The sequence below is a fragment of the Canis lupus genome, chromosome 2 (assembly GCF_011100685.1).
Source record: "Canis lupus familiaris isolate Mischka breed German Shepherd chromosome 2, alternate assembly UU_Cfam_GSD_1.0, whole genome shotgun sequence".
Taxonomy (NCBI): Eukaryota; Metazoa; Chordata; class Mammalia; order Carnivora; family Canidae; genus Canis; species Canis lupus.
The window spans coordinates 42,456,539-42,477,105 of record NC_049223.1 but is presented as its reverse complement, the minus strand read 5'-3'; the positions used below and the strand labels follow the sequence as shown (position 1 = coordinate 42,477,105).

General features: G+C 41.8%; 1 long non-coding RNA gene across 6 annotated transcripts in view; it reads left to right on the top strand.

Moving 5' to 3' along the window:
* The first annotated feature begins 183 nt into the window (after positions 1–183).
* LOC608007 overlaps positions 184–20,567 on the top strand; it is a 33,803-nt gene continuing 13,419 nt past the window's right edge. For 4 of the 6 annotated variants that reach the window (XR_005355514.1, XR_005355513.1, XR_005355515.1 and 1 more), the window contains exons 1-3: positions 184–332; positions 2,615–2,761; positions 7,344–7,456. This is a non-coding gene — a long non-coding RNA (uncharacterized LOC608007). Of the gene's footprint in view, positions 333–2,614; positions 2,762–7,343; positions 7,457–7,565; positions 8,048–10,929; positions 11,682–20,567 lie in introns of those variants that run through there. The other 2 variants (XR_005355517.1, XR_005355516.1) reach the window with 2 other exon arrangements.

Genomic DNA, 20,567 nt, shown 5'->3' with positions numbered 1-20,567 from the left:
TTACACCAACTTAAAAAGGCTGACGCGCAAATTGCTTGGGGCTTTTTACAGACAATTTGCTTTTTATGTCATCAGAATATTCCAGTGAGAATGTTTTTGACTCAGAGGTAATAGAAGCCTGGCTCTGGAGCTAGCCTTTGCTAAGGTAACATATTAATGAGTCATCAGAAGCTATAAATAGAACTCACCGTGAACTTCTGTCCACAAGTACACCACTGTTCCCACAAAAAGAGCTTTTACTAATGACAGAACATGGTCTGCTCACCACCGTTACAACCAAGGGGGGGGTGTGGACCCAGATAACCACAACCTTGTGGGAAATGTTCCTTGAGGTATGATTTGCCAAGATGTCATTATGTACTCTCTTGGTCTCCCTTATAGGCAGTGAAGCACTTGTATTGTTTTCCTTAGGGATCATCATTGTGTGCACCAGACAAGATGTTCAATCTCTCTCGCATGAATCCCAGATGTTAACTACCTTAAGGCAGTTATTTATCTCCCTTCTCTTTGTCTCTTCCTCCTCTCCTTTCCAGCATATGGTATAGTAATCATATAGAACAATAGTGGGTGCATAGGAAGGCTCCATAAATATTTATTGAATGCATAGACGGATGTATAAGCGTGTTAACTTTATGCTTCCATATAAATACTCCAGAATTTTGACCTTTCATGTATACAAGTCGATAGAGTCAAGTCAGTTTCCTATGTAATACACATTATGTTCCCGCATCCAAAAATATATCTCCACCAAAATCACTACCATGTTTCCTCACACTTCTGCCCTGCTTGTTTCTTCGGGTAATAGTGAGGGTAGAAGAAAATATCACGTGGAAGCAGAGAGAGAGTGAACATCTTAAGATTGTGCCATTTGCCACACCTTCAGCCCAATTTCATACCAGTTCTAAAGGGAAGAGATGATACAAGAAAAATAAGATTGAGGAAAGAAGAGTGATCAGAAATGGTGAAGCACCTAAAGTCTTGCTGAGGTAGACAGCCCCAGAGCTCTCCACCCTAGGAGTCTCTAAAGACACTGAGTTCTGGGGGAAGAAGTCCAGGAAGGAAGATAAAAAGTCAGCCAAACAAATGGTCTTGCCTACAAGTTTTCCTGATTGTCCCTCATCCCCATGACCAATCTGTAGTAACCGCTCCCGGGCAAGAAAGTCAAGGTGTGGGGGCGGGGGAGGGCTGTAAATTCATTTTTTCTCATGATCAGATGCAGTCTAGGTAGACAGGAAGCTGAGTCAGTGATCTCTTCCTCACCGGTTCCAGACTGAACTGTGACCTCCTTGTGATACTACCCCCCCTCCCAATCTCTCTTTTTCCTTCCCCCACATCATACAAAGCACCCCCTTCTCCAGGCCATCCTTCCACCTCTGCTTTATCTCAAGTACAGTCTTATCTGCCTTTCTCCCCTTCATGTTTCAGCTCATGAAACTTAATAGGGAAAAGGCAATGATGGCCAGACGAGTAAAAGACAAGTGTCAAAAATTCTGCAGTATTGAGACCAATCTATCTATCCATTCTATCCAATCTATCTTTCTATTTCAGGGAGAAGGAAAAGGTAGAGAAGGACTCCCCTGACATACTAGACAGGGTTCTTTGGAGCTAGTAAGAAAAAGGCCAAAGTGTGTCTTTTTCAGATTCTAAGATTCAGTCCTCCCAGAGATGCATGGAGCTTGGGATGACGCCTGCCTTTCGGAAGGACTTTCCACAGTTCACTGGGGCTTAGGGAAACCCTGAGGGATTGAGTTCGACTCTGAGCTCCAGTTCCCAACTATCTTCTCTCTCTGCTTGTCCCCTCATTGACGAAACAGCTGGGAACACACAAATCCCAGAAGAAGATGTTCATGTAGGATGATCCTCTGGTTTCAAAGGTGGCTAGAAACACAAGTGATACAGAAAAACAAAAACAGAAAGCATAAGGATATAGGGATTTTGAGGGAAACAGAGTCTGTAGACTCTGGATTTGAATAGGAAATGGAGGACCCAAGAGACCCAGAGAATCTATTCTTTGTCCCTCCACTTCAGTCTTTCCAGCAAAAGAAAAATCCAGAACTAAGACTAAGGTCACTCATTTCATTGTCCTATGCTTTTTTTTTTTTTTTTTTTTTTAATCTCACACCCTGTCTGACTGGTTTGGCTCATATCTGCAGGGCTAGACATACTCGAGCACAGTCAGGGCTATGAATGTAAGGTTATCTTGTGCCAGTGTAATGAGGTGTGGTCTATTCATCTGTTGCAGTAAGCAGCTCTATCTCTGCTGATGAAAAGTAAAAACCCCAGAGGGATGGGAATTGATAGGCAGCCAATCGCAAGCATCCACAGTTATTCTGTAAAATGTCTCAACAGACTCTAGAGCTGGCATGTCCCTGGTAACCTTCCGTGAGAAGAATGCCAGCCACACAGCTCTGCTCCAGGAGAAGCTGGACCCGGGCTTAATGCCAATTCCTTAGAGCTCTGCTTACACCAAAGCAGAATTGTGGTGACCTAGAATTCTAGATCCGTTCCAACCAGGAGCACCCTCCAAGAGCACTTAAACTACAGGTTTACCTTCTAACCACCAAAAGTTATTAAGACTCCCCAAACTTTCTAAAGAAAATTCCTTTTGTTACAGATACATGAGTTGAAGATAGGGCCCACTTCCGAGGCTGTTATCTTGAGGCCAGCGTCTAACAAATACAGACAACTTGAATATGAAAGCCTCCTAAGATCAGGACTTCCCAACATCAGAATCACCTGGGAAGCATCGCTTTTAGTTGAGGTAAAATTTATATACTATAATATTAACTATTAATCATTTTAAAGCGTACAGTTCAGTGGCATTTCATACATTCACAGTGCTGTGTATCCATAACCTATATCTCTTTCTAAGACCTTTTCATCACCCTGAAAGGACACTCTGCACCCATTAAGAATTCATACCTGCGGAGCATTTTAAAAGTATATATTCCAAGGCCTCACACCCAAGTGATTGTAATTCAGTGAGTATAGAAATGTTTTCTACAAGTTTCCAGGTATCCCATTCCTAGATATTCTGTTCCCAGAAGAAATGATAATGTGTGTCCACCAGAGATCTATATATGAATGATTATAGCAGCTTTACTCATAATCATCCAAACTTGGGAATAACTGAAGTATCTCTCAGTTGGAGATATAAAACAAACTGTGATAAATCCCTATAATGGAATGGTACTCAGCAATTAAAATGGGATAAGTTTTTGAACAAAAATGAGGATGAGGGGCTTCTGGGTGGCTCAGGGCATTAAGTGCCCAATTCTTGATTTTGGCTCATGTCAGAATCTCATAGTCATGAGATCAAGTCCCATGTTGGGCTGCATGCTGAGCATGGGGTTTGCTCAAGCTTCTCTCTCTCCCTCTGCCCTTCCCCCTGCTCACACATGTTTTCTCAAAAACAAAAACAAAAAAAACAAGGATGAACCTTTAGTGGAGGAATCCACTTTCCATACTGTATTCCACTTATATGACATTCTGGAAAATGCAGATTCATTGTTTTTTAGAGTGTAAGGGCGGAGGGTAGGTAGTTTTGGGTAAAAAGAGATAGCATAGGGTGCTGGAGTGACTTAGTTATTGAGCATCTGCCTTTGGCTCAGGGCATGAGTCCTGGGTCTTGGGATCAAGTCTTGCTTCAGGTTCCCCATAGGGAGCCTGCTTCTCCCTCTGCCTATGTCTCTGTGTCTCTCATGAATTAAAAAAATAAAATCTTCTTTTAAAAAAAAGAAGGGGGGGGGAAATAGCACAGGGAATTTGGGGAGGCGTGATGAAACAGTTTTGGATCTTGACTGTGATGACAGTAACGAGCCTTTGTCCCAATGCATAGAACTTGACACTGAAAAGTGACTTTTACTCTACTTAAAGATTTTTATTTATTTATTTATTTTTGAGAGAGAGAGAGAGAACTCTGTGCAGGAGCATACACATGAGCAGGGGGAGGGACAGGGCAGATGGAGAGAGAAAATCCCAAGCAGTCTCCACTGCAGAGCTCAGAATCCCATGTGAAGCTGGATCCCATGACTCTGAGATCATGACCTGAGCTGAAATCACAAGTTGTACACTTAACCGACAGAACCACCCAGTGCCCCTTACTCCATTTAAATTTAAAAATAAACTGGGAAACATTTTATTTTATTTTTTTTCTAGGGAAACATTTTAAACATTTTAAACCTCTCTAGGTGTTTATGATGTGTAGCCTGTTTGGGAAATGAGTACATAGATAATGCTGGACAACCTAGTTATTCTATAACCCAGTTGAGTTGCACTTTGGACACCTGGGACCAGCCAACTTACCATTACTATTTCTCTGGTTATTATCACAGTATTTGGATTTTGCACAGACTAAAAGTACAGGAGTAAGTCGCCATGCCCAGGAGTATGGTATATATCTGAGTATTAGCAGATCACAGGACACGGGCTATGCAGTGATTTTATAACAGTGTTTGCCAAACTAAAACCACCACAGCAAATGTGGTGACTTTAGAGCTTTCTTTAAAAATATGAGTTCTACTTTCTCTCTTAGATTAATTATAATCAGAGTAATATGGAAATCATTTACAGTGATGGAGATTAGAATACTACCTATGAATTTCCAAAAACATCACATGTAACAGCTGAAACATCATGTTTAACAATTTATTTTTAAAATCAATCCCAAATCAGAAACCAAAAACAAGTTTTTATATGATAAACCCAATGATCCTAACCAACACCAATGTAAGTCATTTTGGTTATTTTCCTAAAATTTGATTTTCAAATTTCACATAGAGGAAAATAAGACTGACATATTTGACAGTAGCCTCCTCACAGAGCCCTGGATCCCTTTATTTGTGAAAATCTGTGGAAAACAAATGAAAATCATGGGCAGATGTTTATGTGGGACACCAGCCCCCCTTGGTTATGGGGCTAGACTTGTGCTCAGTCTCACTTGAAAAAAAAAAAAAAAAACCACCCATATCCTGCTGTGGCTGATCATCTATCTACTCAAACAAGGTGGCTAAAATACAAATAGAAACTCCCAGGTATAAGAAGAAAAAAGCAAGAAGCAGGCAATGGTTAGATGCAAAGATAATGCTAATTTCAACTGTGAGACAAAGGAAGGAAAAACATCACAAAACAAAACATGTAGTGAGGTAGATCCTATCTGATGTTTCTGTCCCTGTAGAATATATTTTCTAATTTGCCAATCTCTTTGCTTGCCCTAATCTCAAACTATTTCTAACACTATTGCTTCCTCATCAGTTTGCAAACCCTAGCTACAGCTCTCTCTCAGGCATTCTGTTCACATTGCTTCTTTTTTTAGAGCTGCTTGTGCCCAAGAGGGAGGAAATGGAGCTACAAGTGTTTCCTTTCCATTCAAGACTGGCACTTGTAGTGGGGGAGGTAGGTAGCTGAGGACTAGCAGCTTGCTCCCAGCAGCTTGAGATAGCACTGAGTTTTCTTTCCTATAAGCCTCTCTTGAAGTCCTTGTGTTGTAAATTATTTATAAATTTTATCACAACCTCCAGGAAGCAAACAGGACCAGTTTTCCTGACGCCACATGGCTCAGCAGACTTTTCAGATGTATACTCCATTGTATATCCCAGCTTCTATTGCCCCACTCCCCAAAAGTCCATCCAGCTAGAAAGCGCATTAAAGGCTCATTATGTCATGGGTCCCCAGGCAAAACTTCTTCCATGAAGGAGTTAGACCCTTCCTCAAACTGAGAATAGGGTGTGTTCTTCATCTTTGCTATCTAAGCACCTCTAAGTGAGGAGGAGTATGTACAGAACTGGGCATCTAGCTATAGGCAGGTGTTCTTTTTTTTTTTTCAAGATTTTATTTATTTATTCATCAGAGACACAGAAAGAGAGGCAGAGACACAGGCAGAGGGAGAAGCAGGCTCCATGCTTGGAGCCCGATGGCGGACTCAGTCCCAGGACCCCAGGATCATGCCCTGAGCCAAAGGCAGACGCTCAACCACTGAGCCACCCAGGCATCCCTAGGCAGGGTTCTATTCAATTTTACACACGTATATAATATATTATATATATTACATATTTATATATATATGATTTAAAATAAAAATAATGTTTGGGGGGTTGTACAAATTTGTCCTTTTTTTTTTTTTTTAGATTTTATTTATTTATTCATGAGAGATACAGAGAGAGAGAGAGAGAGAGAGGCAGAGATACAGGCAGAGGGAGAAGCAGGCTCCATGCAGGGAGCCTGACGTGGGACTCGATCCCAGGTCTCCGGGATTAGGCCCTGGGCTGAAGGCAGGGGCTAAACCGCTGAGCCACCTGGGCTGCCCGGTTGTACAAATTTGATAGCAAACAATGACTCTTCAGGAAAATTGCCACATATGGTCTGTAAGTGACAGATATATGTGCACTAGGTCAGAGAGGGAAGGGCACCTATTGGCTCATATAACCAGGAAGGACCAGGAAAAGAGTGACTGAGGGGCCCCAAACCCCTAGTTCACTTTTCCTCTCTGCCTCTTGCTTCTGCTTCTGTCTGCAAGTGGAGGACATGGCAGGATTTGGGGACCCACAGTTCAGTTTCACCAGCAAAGAGAAAAGAAAGAATGTAACATGCTTGTACACACACACACACCAATCATATTTGTAGGATTTAGGCAGCATATTGGAGAAATGGGGTACAAAGGAACTCTTCCCCCAAAAGAAGAAGGAGAGCACAGAGGTGGCTCCTGTGGGAATTGTCCTGAGCCAGAAGTAGATTATTTTTATCTTGAGGCTTCATATTCTCCAGAATACATTTAAGTCCGTTTGAAAAGCAGACACACATGTGGTATCTCAGATGCTTCGAATTCGATGGCCCATGGAGTTCCCCAGTGAAACACTTCTTTCTCCGATAGGACATTTGATGGTTGGTGAGAGCTTCAGGAATCTGTGGGAGATCGAGGCGATGAGAAAGAGTTACAAAACTTTTTTAGAAAAAAAAATTAATTATTAGTGTTGGGTTAGGGATGAGAGAAAAGGGTAGAAGGAAGGAAGGGAGAGAGAAGAATGTCAGCGTGAGGCTCGACGTTACATTAAAAACTCCCCAGTAGTGAAAAGGCCAAGGAATTCCTAAACTTAGGCGATGTAACATTAAATTTGAAGTTGTGTTTCCGCGGCGCAGGTCCTGTGACAGGGACAGATCAGGTGCTCTACCAAACCCGTTTTCTTCATGGGCTGGAAACTGGACTACGTTTCCCAGCGTCCCTTGCAGTTAGGTACAGTCACGTGGCTAGTTCTAGCCAATGGGATCCGGCAGGGGTGGGGCCGCCCCCTCCAGGCCTGGCTTACACAGCTACCCCTGTAACCTCCACTCTCTTCCCTCTCCTGCAGGCTGGCCGTAGAAGACCAAGTGGAGGGCGCCATGACCCCAGCTGAACTTAGAGCCACCAGATGCACGAAGGCTCTGTCTGTCCCCTTGCCACCTCCATGGGACAATGATATGAGTAAGAGAATATCCTTTTGCTATTGCTAAGTTATTGCCGTTGAGGCTTGATTGTTATAGCAGTTGACTTATGCTGACAAATGCAAACTTTTTCACCCCTACCCCCTCAGATCTTCAAAATACACACAAATGTCCTGTGAGAGTGGGAGTCCTGTAGCAATCATAAAGGAGGCTGAATTCCACAGCTGGGTTCACATGGCGTGGAACAGAAACCACATTTACAGGGAGTAATATATTCAATAATCTAAACCGACGGCAAAAGCAGGAGTTTGAGGCCAGAGGTGACCATGAGGCCATAAACTCCTTGGGAATTTGCAAAGTGTTGGAATGGACTTTGGCTTCTGCAGAGCATGGAATAAGGGAGGTTTCAGGAACCTTATCAAGATCTGAAGGGAATGGCATATGGATTGCGTTGTTATTTTTTTGTGGTACAGAGTGCTAGGAGTGAAAAAAGTTTTTGACTCACATGTCAAGGATGGAAATTGAATAATGCTTCTGACCACAAAATCCTTAAATAATACTTAAATGACTTGGATGCTTACAGAATTATTTTGCTTGGAGAAATCCTTGATAGACAGCTGAATGGAATCTGTTTAACTGGCAGTGAGAGAGAAACTAGGAGATCTATACTTCCCCTGGCTGTCCAGCCTAAATTACATTCTCCCCATTTTTTGTCTCCCATAGCATGCTGTGGTTTCCCTTTAAGGCATTAATTAGATATTTATTATGGCATTTATTTTTTAGATGTGTCCCCCCTGCTAGAATCTAAGCTCAATGAGGACAAGGACTGTGTCTCTTTCATCCCCCAATTTACACCCGGCATCTGGCATAGTGCCTGGCACCCACTTCATGCATATTTGTTGCAACAAAATGAAATCTGTACCTGTGAGAGCCTCACATGAGCACCTTTTAGCCTCAGAGAATTCATCTCCTAACTTAGGTTTGAAAGATCATATATTTCTTAGCTATCTGATGATTTGAAAATGCATTATTACCTTTATGTAAAGAGAAAGATGGCATTTATCATATATGAATATGGTAGGAGTTCTCATCCGTGAATCTTATAACCCCAGTAGCTATGTAGGGTTGTTATTATTATTGATGACATCTGCTTCTCCCTAGAAAATGTGTGAATCCTTTTCCCATGGGTTATAGTTTCGGTTGAGTTTCAAAATAAGAGTGTCTCTTTCCCTTCAATCCCGGCAGCACACTGTTAAGTAAATAGCCTTCCTGGCTGAACCTCAGCTGACCTGCCTACTGGAACCTTTCTTATCAGAGTTCCAGGAATGATTACTTTTGTTTTTTAAGAACAAGATATTGAAAGAGCATAGTGGTATCCTTTTTTTTCCCCCCCTGATGACTTTGTATGCCTCTGGCAGTTCTTCCTCACACAGTACAGCTTAAACTCATAATTATGCTTTTCCTCACCATTTCCCACCCTCTCCCAGCCACTGGAATGCAAAGTCGAAACTTCAACCTTCATACCCTTTTAGGAGGTTTTAATCATTTTGTGCATATTTATGTCGAATATATACTTACCTCTTTTTCATCATTTGCTTATAAGCTTATTGGGGCAGATTTGGCAAATACCTACTGATTTTCTTTATTCCTTCATTCTGACAATATGTCCCTGAGATTCTTTCTCAGAATGGTAGGAAAAAAATGAAGAAGAATATCTTGGTTCCTGAGACAAAGAAGAAAATGCAGATCTGTTGTTAGAATGACTAGGATTTAATTCTGAGGTGACACTTGATTGGATGTTCAGCACATAGTTAGTCCACAGTAAATATTAGCATACTGCTTACTTCTCTCAGTGACTTTCTAGAGCCTAGTAGTGAGAAAGATTATAAAGCCACTTCTAAGCTTAGAGAGGAAGAAAATGCCATGATCTATTATCCCTGTCACCTTGGGTACAATAAACAAGCTCAGAATAATTTACTGAATTAGTGAAGTTCACAGAGACGCTGCACATAAGTGAACTTTTGATGACTCTAAACATTGGTAGAGTATCCAGATGTCATTTACTGCCAATAACTGCCCTGTGCAAACCAGGAGCCACTAGCAAGACATGGCAATTTGAATTCATTAAAACTAAATGAAAATTGGGGTGCTTGGCTGGCTCAGTCATAAGAGCGTGAGACTCTTGATCTTAGGGTCATGATTTTGAGCCCCACATTGGATGTAGAACTTACTAAGAATAAATAAGTAAGCTTTTTAAAAAACTAAATGAAATAAAAAATGCAATTTCTTGCATTTTAAGTGCTTGGTAGTCCCATGTACTGTTGGCTACTCTATTGGATAGCGCAGACCTAGGACATTCTCATCATTTCAGAAAGTTCTGTTGGACGGAGATGCTCTCTAGGAATAGTTAGAAAATGGTGCTAATGCTTAAAGGACATACACTTATATGTAGCCCACAGTAACAGTGTTTTACAAATTTGTTCAATTAGTGTGTACACTTTTTTGCTTTGTTTAGTGAGCACACTTTTTAGTCCTTGAAGAATAATGAATTAAACTGTCCCTCAGCTAGCCACTGAATATTTAAAGAAGTCTCAGTGGTTGACAACACTATGGCTGGTTTCACTTGCTGGGGAATAAAGCTCAGAAGATGAAAATCAAAAGATTAACTCTTATTTTCTTGCAAGTGATAAAAAGGAGTCATCATAGTTAGGGTTTTTGAGGCTGAGTAGGTGTTTGGGGTTTGAGAGCTAGTCACTACCACATGACCAACCTCACTATAAAATATTGATACCACTTGAACTAAGTCATCCCAAATGTTTCACACTCAGACTATAATACCATAGAGGGATTTTCTGAAGATTGAGTAGCCTGTGAGAACGGATTGGCGGGGCGGGGAGTGGCGGCATTTTGAAAGCTATGGTAGGAATCAAAGTGGGCATTGCTGGCGGCTCTGAGGAAGGTGGGAGCAGAAAAGATGAAGAGGAGGGAGGAGATTCATCTTCATTCATCTAGTACAGGCAAGATGTACTAAGGGCCTCTGCATGTGATACGAGGTCCCATCTTTTGACCAAAGACCGACAAGTTCCTACTGGAACAAGAAGCATGTTAGCAACTTCTCTCCTCAGTGTAGAGGCTTTGGCCACTGCCATGTCCTCAAGGAGGGAGGAGGAAGGGAAAGGATCAGGACTCGGGCAGAGGAAAAGGAAAGAAGGAAGGTTGCAGACGATTGACCACAACCCAGCCAGAGCCAGCACTCAGAGCTACAGAAACCATTACCCAGAGCCCTCCTTCACCTGTTCTTAGATAAGCATCATCTCTCTCCACTCTCCACTCCCTACCTCCACTTGGCCTCTGCTCTGGTTGTTGTCAGAGCGGAGGGAACAAGGAAGGACAGATTGCTTTAGACTTTGGCATCTTCCACATATTTTCAGCAACTGACAGTATCCGTGAAATAGAAATAAGAGATAAATTTATTTGGAGAAGATTAACATTACTTCCAATGGATCTGATTAGGTACCCAGTTGACTCAACCAGAAACCAGAAACCTTCTGGAATTCCTAAGAAAGGGACCACACCTCTGTTCTTCTGGAAATTAAAGAAAGACAGCCGAGGACCACCTAAACTGCCCAAACCGTGAGCAAGGGATGTCCACACTTACAGCCCTTTTGAGAGAAAACAAAGTAGTTTTACTTCCTTAGTGCAGCCAAGCCCAAGTAAGATAGATTTATATTCTGGCTGTTTTATTTTTAACGCATGCTACAGAGGAATTGGAGCCAGAAGACATGAATTCAACTCTTCTTTTATCAGCTTTATGACTTTAGGCCAAGCGTTTAATTAGGCTCTCTGAATCTTAATATGGTCGCTTTTCAAATAGGATTAATAAAAGTGCATGGCAAGTCGACTCAAATGTGCTCCAATGTGTAGGAGTCATTTGAAATTGAAAATAGCCAGAGAGAGGGAAATTCTGATATAATTAGACCGTGGTCTGTGCCTGGAAGGACTATCACTGTGGAACTGCTAGTCCATTGTCCCAGGACGCACAGAAGCCGCAGGGAAGTACAGGTGTGCTAGAGAGCAACACCGCGTCCGTGGGCTGATCTTGTGAAGCCCACCAGCCCTTCTCCCGGAGCCGTAGGCCCTCAGGGATGTGAGAGCATATGAGCTCCATTCCTGAGCCACAGTTTGGTCACTTTTGCCTGGTTTCAAAGTGCTTCCTTCATGTGACCTGAATAGACTTTTATGGCAAATAAACATTGTGTTTGAGCCTCAGAGGACTGTATTTGCTGTTAGTCATATGTTTGTCTCATTGGGGTGAATAACAGCCTGTAAATATCTAAAGCTTCACCCTACAAGTGTTATTGTGCACTTCTTCTTTAGTTACTAAGTGTGAAGAGAAACATACCTACAAGGCGGCTATGTGTGTTTTTTAACCAAAGGTTTGTGCCTTATAAGCCAGGCAGAGCAAGATCGAGGCTGCACTGAGGCAAGAATTCCTAAAGCATTCTCCAGAGTTGTCCTGGCACATTCAGGAGGCCTCCAGCAATTAATCCACAAATTGGGAGACATATTAACCTAACTAATAAAAGGGTATATGCCCAAGATTTTAGACAGCCAAGGTTTCAGCAAAGTTTTATGTAACCTGTGGAAAGTCTGTAGACCTCAGTTTCTCCAACTGTAAAATGAGGGTTAGGTAACCCTTAGGGACCTAAATTCCCCACACCAAATCTCTCTATCTGGACCAGTACTACAAAAAATTTCAATTTCTCCACTTTTTCCTGAGTTCCTTTGGGGAAAGGTGACCATCCTTGGAGCTCAAGGGGATCCTTGCCCCAAGGATGTCTCTTTAGAGGGACTCTAGCTTTTCTCTGGATGCCTTGCTCCACACAGATCAAGGAGTCAGCAGGCCAAGGGATATGCCCACCAGGAGCCCACTCTACACTCCCTGTATTAGGGACTTGGACTATCCAAGGGACTTGGACTATCAGCTTGGACTATTGTAACAGAATACTACAGACTCAGGGGTGCTTAAACAACAGAAATTTATTTTTTCACAGCTCTAGAGACTAGAATTCTGCAATCAGTAGTGTGCCAATAAGGACAATTTCTGGTGAGAACTCTATTTCTTGCTTGCAGATGGGCACCTTCTGTCTTCACATGGCCTTTCCTCCGTGCAAAGACAGGGAGAGAGCAAGCTCTCTGTTGTCTCTTTTCATAAGGACACCAATCCCATCGGATCAGGGACCCAGCCCACTAACCTTATTCAACCTTACTTATTTTCTTAGAGGTCCCATTTCTAAATAAGCCATATTGGGAGTTAGAACTTCAATAAATGAATTTGGGAGTTGGAGGCAGAGGACACAGATATTCAGTGTATAACACTCCCCTTCCTGAATAGTTCATGGTACCCAAGACAATGGAATTTTCTGCCCAAAGAGCTCAGGCCACATTGCACAATATCTGCCTGAGATTTCCCTGAGCGAGGTGGCACATTGCCATCACTGGGATGTATATGGGGTGGGAGTTCTGGGCTTGACCTTGGACACTGAAGCAGGAAGAAGAAGAAGGCAAGAAGGGAAGAGGGTAGAGGCCAGGGCCTGGAGACCAGGGGCTGGACACTGGCTCTCTCTGTCCCTCCAGCTTCTTCTGGCATGCAACTCTGAGAATTCTGCATCCCAACCTGAATTTCCAGGTTGTTGAGAGGTGTATTTGTCAAGATAGGAGGATAGAAAACGTTTAACAGATTTTAACTTGATATATAACTTCTAAATATTTAAAATATGGTAGGTGGGCTACATTTATTACATTCTCTCCCAGTACCCTCCAAATGTGAGTGCAGACCTGGTGGCAGGTTGTCCCAGTTTCTTTGGACTCTCTTTTCAACTCCTACTCTGATGAATTAGCCAGTGTTAATCAGGTAATGAAGTTAAGGAGAGTAATATTAGTCTAATTCTACCTGAGATCAGGTTCTTGACTCACTACTATTCCTGACAGGAATTCTGTTAATGATTCTTACATCATAATATTAACTAATACTTACTTAATCCAGACTTGCCATGTGCCAGTTATTGTTCTAAGCCCTTTATATATATTAACTCACTTGATCTGACAAATTATAAAATAATGTTATTATCTTCATTTTACACACAAAGACATAGAAACACAGAGGGATTAGGAAACTTGCCTCTAAAGATTTGAACCGACAGTTTGGCCTTAAAATCCTGCTCCTAGGGATCCCTGGGTGGCGCAGCGGTTTAGCGCCTGCCTTTGGCCCAGGGCGCGATCCTGGAGACCCAGGATCGAATCCCACGTCAGTCTCCCGGTGCATGGAGCCTGCTTCTCCCTCTGCCTATGTCTCTGCCTCTCTCTCTCTGTGTGTGACTATCATAAAAAAAAAAAAAAAAAAAAAAAAAATCCTGCTCCTAACCATTATGCTATAGCCTCCTCAAATAAAAACTAATATTTAGTGAGCACTCCCTGTAGACCAGACCCTGTACTAGTACTATGAGGTTGGTACTATTATTTCCCCATTTTATAGGTAAAGAAACTGTACTTTAGGAAGGTAAAAAAAAATGCATCCAGATATACACTCCTAACAAGATATGTTGGTTGACTTGAACATGGGTATTCTGGTCCCAAGCACATGCCCTTAACTAGACCCATTCTGCTTGCTTGATGACCTTTCCTTGAAGGAGAACACACAGGTGGTGAGCCTGGACATATCACTGGGTCAAATGGTGACGGTTACCACAGAGGAAATCCATCTCTACTCAACAAAGAAATAGGGTGTTTTGAGTAATAGGGTTTGAGGAAGTTAAATGGATTCAGATTGCAGGTCATGTTAAACATTGGGAAATATACTTGCATTTTTAGTTCCTGTGGCTTTGATATGAAATCTCAGAGTGAATCATTACCATCACATTCTGACTTTAAGCATGTCTTTAGTCCCAGTAACAGTGATTTATTCCTCAGGAATTTATGAGCAACTTGAAAGAGGTGGGCTCTGAAGCAACCTCACCTTTGGGTTTCTGATAGTAAACTGGCTTTCTCCACAAGGAAGAATTTTGAATCTACGTTTGGGTTTGTCAACTACAAGGCTTTTCTTATGACATCTCAGCTCTACTTTGGGACATTGTTCACATCCTCATTGATGTGCTCGAAAGCTGGAAATAAGATGATATGAAGAATGTCCAAAACCACATTGTCATCCCTCCTTCATAGACTCATATCTAAAGGTTCTCTCAAAGCCACAGGGGTCATTGAGGGACAAAATGGGTAGCAACACCTCACTCTTCTGCCCCAACTCTCATGACCACAGTGGTCTGGCATGACATCATCTGTTATTGTTGTAATTGAGAACCCAACAGATTCCTAGCAGGCGTCTTGGGTCAGGTGGCTTTGGATGTTTTTCAGCCCCTTTGTCTAGTGTAGGGCCTTATTGATCTTCATTGTCTTTGAGAACATTATTTGATTATGGGGAAGAGCCTGCCTATAGTAGGTTAAAATATAAACTCCTAGGCAATACAAAAAGAGCTTTAGCTCAATGGGAAAAGATGGCTGCCCATAAGATATGATTTCCTGAGAAGGAGCCTATATCTCAAAAAAAAAAAAAAAAAAATACAACTTCTGCTCTCACACCTAGAGTCCCCCCTAGTTAATGTCTGACATTTCTGTTGCCACACTTAACATTTTAAGCTAAATGGAGCCCTCCCTATGCTCATGTTTATAACTAGAATGTTCTCTTCATCAGAAAGGACAAGTATCTAACTCAGTTATATTCAAGTTACAAGTTTAGAATGCTATACATTAAGTTAGGATTGCATATTTTACTATGCATCAGAATCACCTGGAGGGCTTTAAAAAATATTTTATTTATTTATTCATGAGACACACACACACAGAGAGAGAGAGAGAGAGGGAGAGAGAGAGGCAGAGACACAAGCAGAAGGAGAGGCAGGCTCCCTGCAGGGAACCTGACTTGGGACTCAATCCCAAGACTCCAGGAACACACCTTGGGCCGAAGGCAGGTGCTAAACCGCTGAGCCACCCAGGCTGCCCCTGGAGGGCTTTTTAAAACAGGTTTGTGGACTATACCCTTGAGAGTATGTCTAGAGTTAGGCCTGAGAATTTGAATTTCTTTTTTTTTTTTTTTGAGAATTTGAATTTCTTTTTTTTTAATAAATTTATTTTTTTATTGGTGTTCAATTTACCAACATACAGAATAACTCCCAGTGCTCATCCCATCAAGTGCCCCCCTCAGTGCCCGTCACCCATTCACCCCCATCCCCCGCCCTCCTCCCCTTCCACCACCCCTAGTTCGTTTCCCAGAGTTAGGGGTCTTTATGTTCTGTCTCCCTTTCTGATATTTCCCACACACTTCTTCTCCCTTCCCTTATATTCCCTTTCACTATTATTTATATTCCCCAAATGAATGAGAACATATAATATTTGTCCTTCTCCGACTGACTTACTTCACTCAGCATAATACCCTCCAGTTCCATCCACGTTGAAGCAAATGGTGGGTATTTGTCGTTTCTAATGGCTGAGGAATATTCCATTGTATACATAAACCACATCTTCTTTATCCATTCATCTTTCGATGGACACCGAGTCTCCTTCCACAGTTTGGCTATTGTGGACATTGCTGCTATAAACATTGGGGTGCAGGTGTCCTGGCGTTTCATTGCATCTGTATCTTTGGGGTAAATCCCCAACAGTGCATTTGCTGGGTCGTAGGGCAGGTCTATTTTTAACTCTTTGAGGAACCTCCACACAGTTTTCAGAGTGGCTGCACCAGTTCACATTCCCACCAACAGTGTAAGAGGGTTCCCTTTTCTCTGCATCCCCTCCAACATTTGTGGTTTCCTGCCTTGTTAATTTTCCCCATTCTCACTGGTGTGAGGTGGTATCTCATTGTGGTTTTGATTTGTATTTCCCTGATGGCAAGCGATGCAGAGCATTTTCTCATGTGCGTGTTGGCCATGTCTGTGTCTTCCTTTGTGAGATTTCTGTTCATGTCTTTTGCCCATTTCATGATTGGATTGTTTGTTTCTTTGGTGTTGAGTTTAAGAAGTTCTTTATAGATCTTGGAAACTAGCCCTTATCTGATACGTCATTTGCAAATATCTTCTCCCATTCTGTAGGTTGTCTTTTAGTTTTGTTGACTGTATCCTTTGCTGTGCAAAAGCTTCTTATCTTGATGAAGTTCCAATAGTTCATTTTTGCTTTTGTTTCTTTTGCCTTCGTGGATGTATCTTGCAAGAAGTTACTGTGGCCGAGTTCAAAAAGGGTGTTGCCTGTGTTCTTCTCTAGGATTTTGATGGAATCTTGTCTCACATTTAGATCTTTCATCCATTTTGAGTTTATCTTTGTGTATGGTGTAAGAGAATGGTCTGGTTTCATTCTTCTGCATGTGGATGTCCAATTTTCCCAGCACCATTTGTTGAAGAGACTGTCTTTCTTCCAATGGATAGTTTTTCCTCCTTTATCGAATATTAGTTGACCATAAAGTTCAGGGTCCACTTCTGGGTTCTCTATTCTGTTCCACTGATCTATGTGTCTGTTTTTGTGCCAGTACCACACTGTCTTGATGACCACAGCTTTGTAGTACAACCTGAAATCTGGCATTGTGATGCCCCCAGATATGGTTTTCTTTTTTAAAATTCCCCTGGCGGCGCAGTGGTTTGGCGCTGCCTGCAGCCCGGGATGTGATCCTGGAGACCGGGGATCGAGTCCCGCATCCGGCTTCCTGCATGGAGCCTGCTTGCTTCTCCCTCTGCCTGTGTCTCTGCCTCTCTCTTCTCTCTCTCTGAATGAATAAATAAATAAATCTTTAAAAAAAAAATTCCCCTGGCTATTCGGGGTCTTTTCTGATTCCACACAAATCTTAAAATAATTTGTTCTAACTCTCTGAAGAAAGTCCATGGTATTTTGATAGGGATTGCATTAAATGTGTATATTGCCCTGGGTAACATTGACATTTTCACAATATTAGAGAATTTGAATTTCTAATAAGTTCCCAGGTGATACTGATGCTGCTGGTGTGTGAAACACCTTGAGAATGACTGGACTGATGGTTCTCATGCTTTCTTCGCCACATTAACACTACTGGTGGTAGGACACTGGGGATGGTGGGATGCTGTCCTGTCAGTAATAGGGGATCACCAGGGCAGTGATCCTAGCTGCATATTAAAAGCACACGGGGGGATCCCTGGGTGGCTCAGCGGTTTGGCACCTGCCTTTGGCCCAGAGTGCGATCCTGGAGTCCCAGGATCGAGTCCCACGTTGGGCTCCCGGCATGGAGCCTGCTTCTCCCTCTGCCTGTGTCTCTGCCTCTCTGTCTCTCTCTCTGTCTATCATAAATAAATAAATAAATCTTTAAAAAATAAAAATTGAAAATTAAAAAAAATTTTAAAAAAATTAAAGCACATGGGGTTTTTAAAAAAATATATCAATCAGGATTGTACCTCAGACCAAAAAATTAAGAATGCCTAGAGGTGGGACCCGGGTCTGGGTAATTTCTAAAAATTCCACAAGTAATTTTATTTTATTATTTTTAAAAAGATTTATTTATTTGTTTGTTTGTTTATTTATTTGAGAGAAAGAGCACTAACAGTGGGGGGCAGAGGGAGAGGGAGAAGTAGACTTCCCAGTGAGCAAAGGGTCTAACACTGGGCTAGTCCCAGGATGCTGGTGTCATGACAAATGCAGATGCTTAACCCACTGAGCCACCCAGGTGCCCCTCCACAGATAATTTTAATGTGTAGTCAGGGTTAAGAACCTTTGCTCAGGTGAGATCCTTTGGTGGGGGCAGGGGCGGGGGTGTGAGGGTCTAGGCAGAGATTCATGGTTTAACACCCTCCTCGCACATAGTTTTGATACATTTCTATAGGGTAAGACTCCTTCTGCCTGTTTTGTAACCAGGTTGAAAATCTCCAGACAAAATGTCCACATGACATTCCTAAAAGTGAAATGGTCAGGGTCACATATCTAGAATTCTTTTGTGATTATCATTTTCCTTCCCCCACCCCTCCGTATAATCACATAGGAGATGGCCACATAGCAAGTTGAGAGCCACAGTAAGGTAAAGGAGCTGAAATAAACATGGTTGATTCCTTCTTTGGCCTCTTCTCCTGCCCCCACTTTTACCCATATACCCTCCTTTGTACCTGCTGATACCTGGACCAGAGGGAGGGCTGAACCCCAATAGCAAAGACAAGCCGATAGCACCCTGAGAACTCACAGCTGAGTCCTTTTGACATCAAGGATGTGGACCCCAGAAACAGGTGAGATCTGAGTGGGTGTTACAGTGAAAGCCTCCTGGCTCACAAGAAGGCCTGGAGCCAAAAGTTTCCATTCTAGTATTAACACTCCATCAGTGACTAAGGATAAGCCATTGATCTTCCCAGAATCTCAATTCCCCCACGTATACAGTTAGAAAACATGCTAAGTTATCTAATAGAGAAGTCTTGTCAGACCAACTACATGTTCTTATATAATCATAAAGCAAAAAAAAAAAAAAGAGAGAAGAAAAGAAAGAAGAGAAAAGAAAAATGCTCATGCTGTATTCTTTGGATTAGAAAATACTGCCATTTTCACTCCATGGTATTTCCGCATATCTAATTCCACCTTTATAAACACCGAGGAATTCTAGAGTTCATAATTCTGTAGCAATACTTTAATACATGTACATATGATTCAGACTTCTGCACAGAGAGCAGTTCATAAATATTTGTTGACTAAATGACAGGTGATGAATCAATTGATTAAATGAAGGCATTTTCAAAATCAGATGTACCACTAATAAAATCACAAGCTGTTATTCTAAATGAATAACTCAATGAATACTTCCTAAGCTGAATTAATCACCATGGTCTACAATGATTCTACATTAGAGATATTAAATATGTAAAATATGTAGTAAATTTCCAAGTTAATCAGTTTACTCATGGCTAGGCTAAAACAGGGTGAGGTACTTAGAGTTGAGACAGCAGAAATCAAAGAAGGGACAACCATGTTAATGAGATCAGTGATTCCTGCCATGTTGTGACCAGAAGAATGTAGTCCCAGCACCCCCTATCCTGCTTTACTTTTTCTTGATTTTCATAGCATTTAGCACCTGCCAATATAGTATATATATAGCTGACTTTATATTATGTAAGCCAACCAATGCTTCAAGTTCACATTTGTATAGTGAAATATCATTATTTCTTTATTATTCTACATTTTTCCATATGATTTCATATTTGGTAACTTAAAAGTCTTCTGGATTACAGGACCTGGAAAGAAGCTCATCTAAAAAGAAAAAAATGCAGATTTTAGAGGACCTCAAGTTTAACTGGCATACAATGTGTTTCTGAAAAACCAAAGCCAATATTATATTCCATGTGGCCTACAAGGACATATAGAATCCAGCTCACAGAAAATAATGTCTCAATGTATTCTGCATTGGTCTGAATGAACTTAGGATATTCTATGCTCTGTTCTAGACAACATTATTTTGATGAGACAGGCACATGCTGGAGTGATCTCAAAATGGGCAGGCTAAGGGCACATGGGTGGCTCAGTGGTTGAGTGTCTGTCTTCGGCTCAGGTCATGATCCTGGGGTCCTGGGATTGAGTCCTGTCTTGGGCTCCCTGCAAAGAACCTGCTTCTCCATCTGCCTGTGTCTCTGCCTCTTTCTCTTTGTCTCTCATGAGTAAATAAAATCTTTTTTAAAAAATGGGGGGGGGGGGGGCTAGACAGTGATCTGGAAATTTTATCAGATAAAGAAAAATGGAACTCACTGTGAATTTTCATTTTAAAGACTAAGTGTTAGAGTGCTCATAATAGTTGACAGTTCTGGTATAGAAAAGTCAGTACACATATTCTTAGCTCAGGCTTCTATAACAAAATATCATAGATTAGATGGCTTAATTAACAGAAATTTATTTCTCACAGTTCCAGAGGCCAGAAGTCCAACATCAAGGTGCCAGCCTATTCAGTTTCTGCAGCATTCTCTCCCTGGCTTGCAGAGTGCTCACTGTGTGCTCACATGGCCTTTTCTCAGTGCTTGCAGGGCTTGCTCCCTCTCTTCCTTTTCTTATAAGGACATCAACCCTATCAGATTAGGACCCCACCTGTATAACCTCATTTAACCTTAATTAACCTCCCA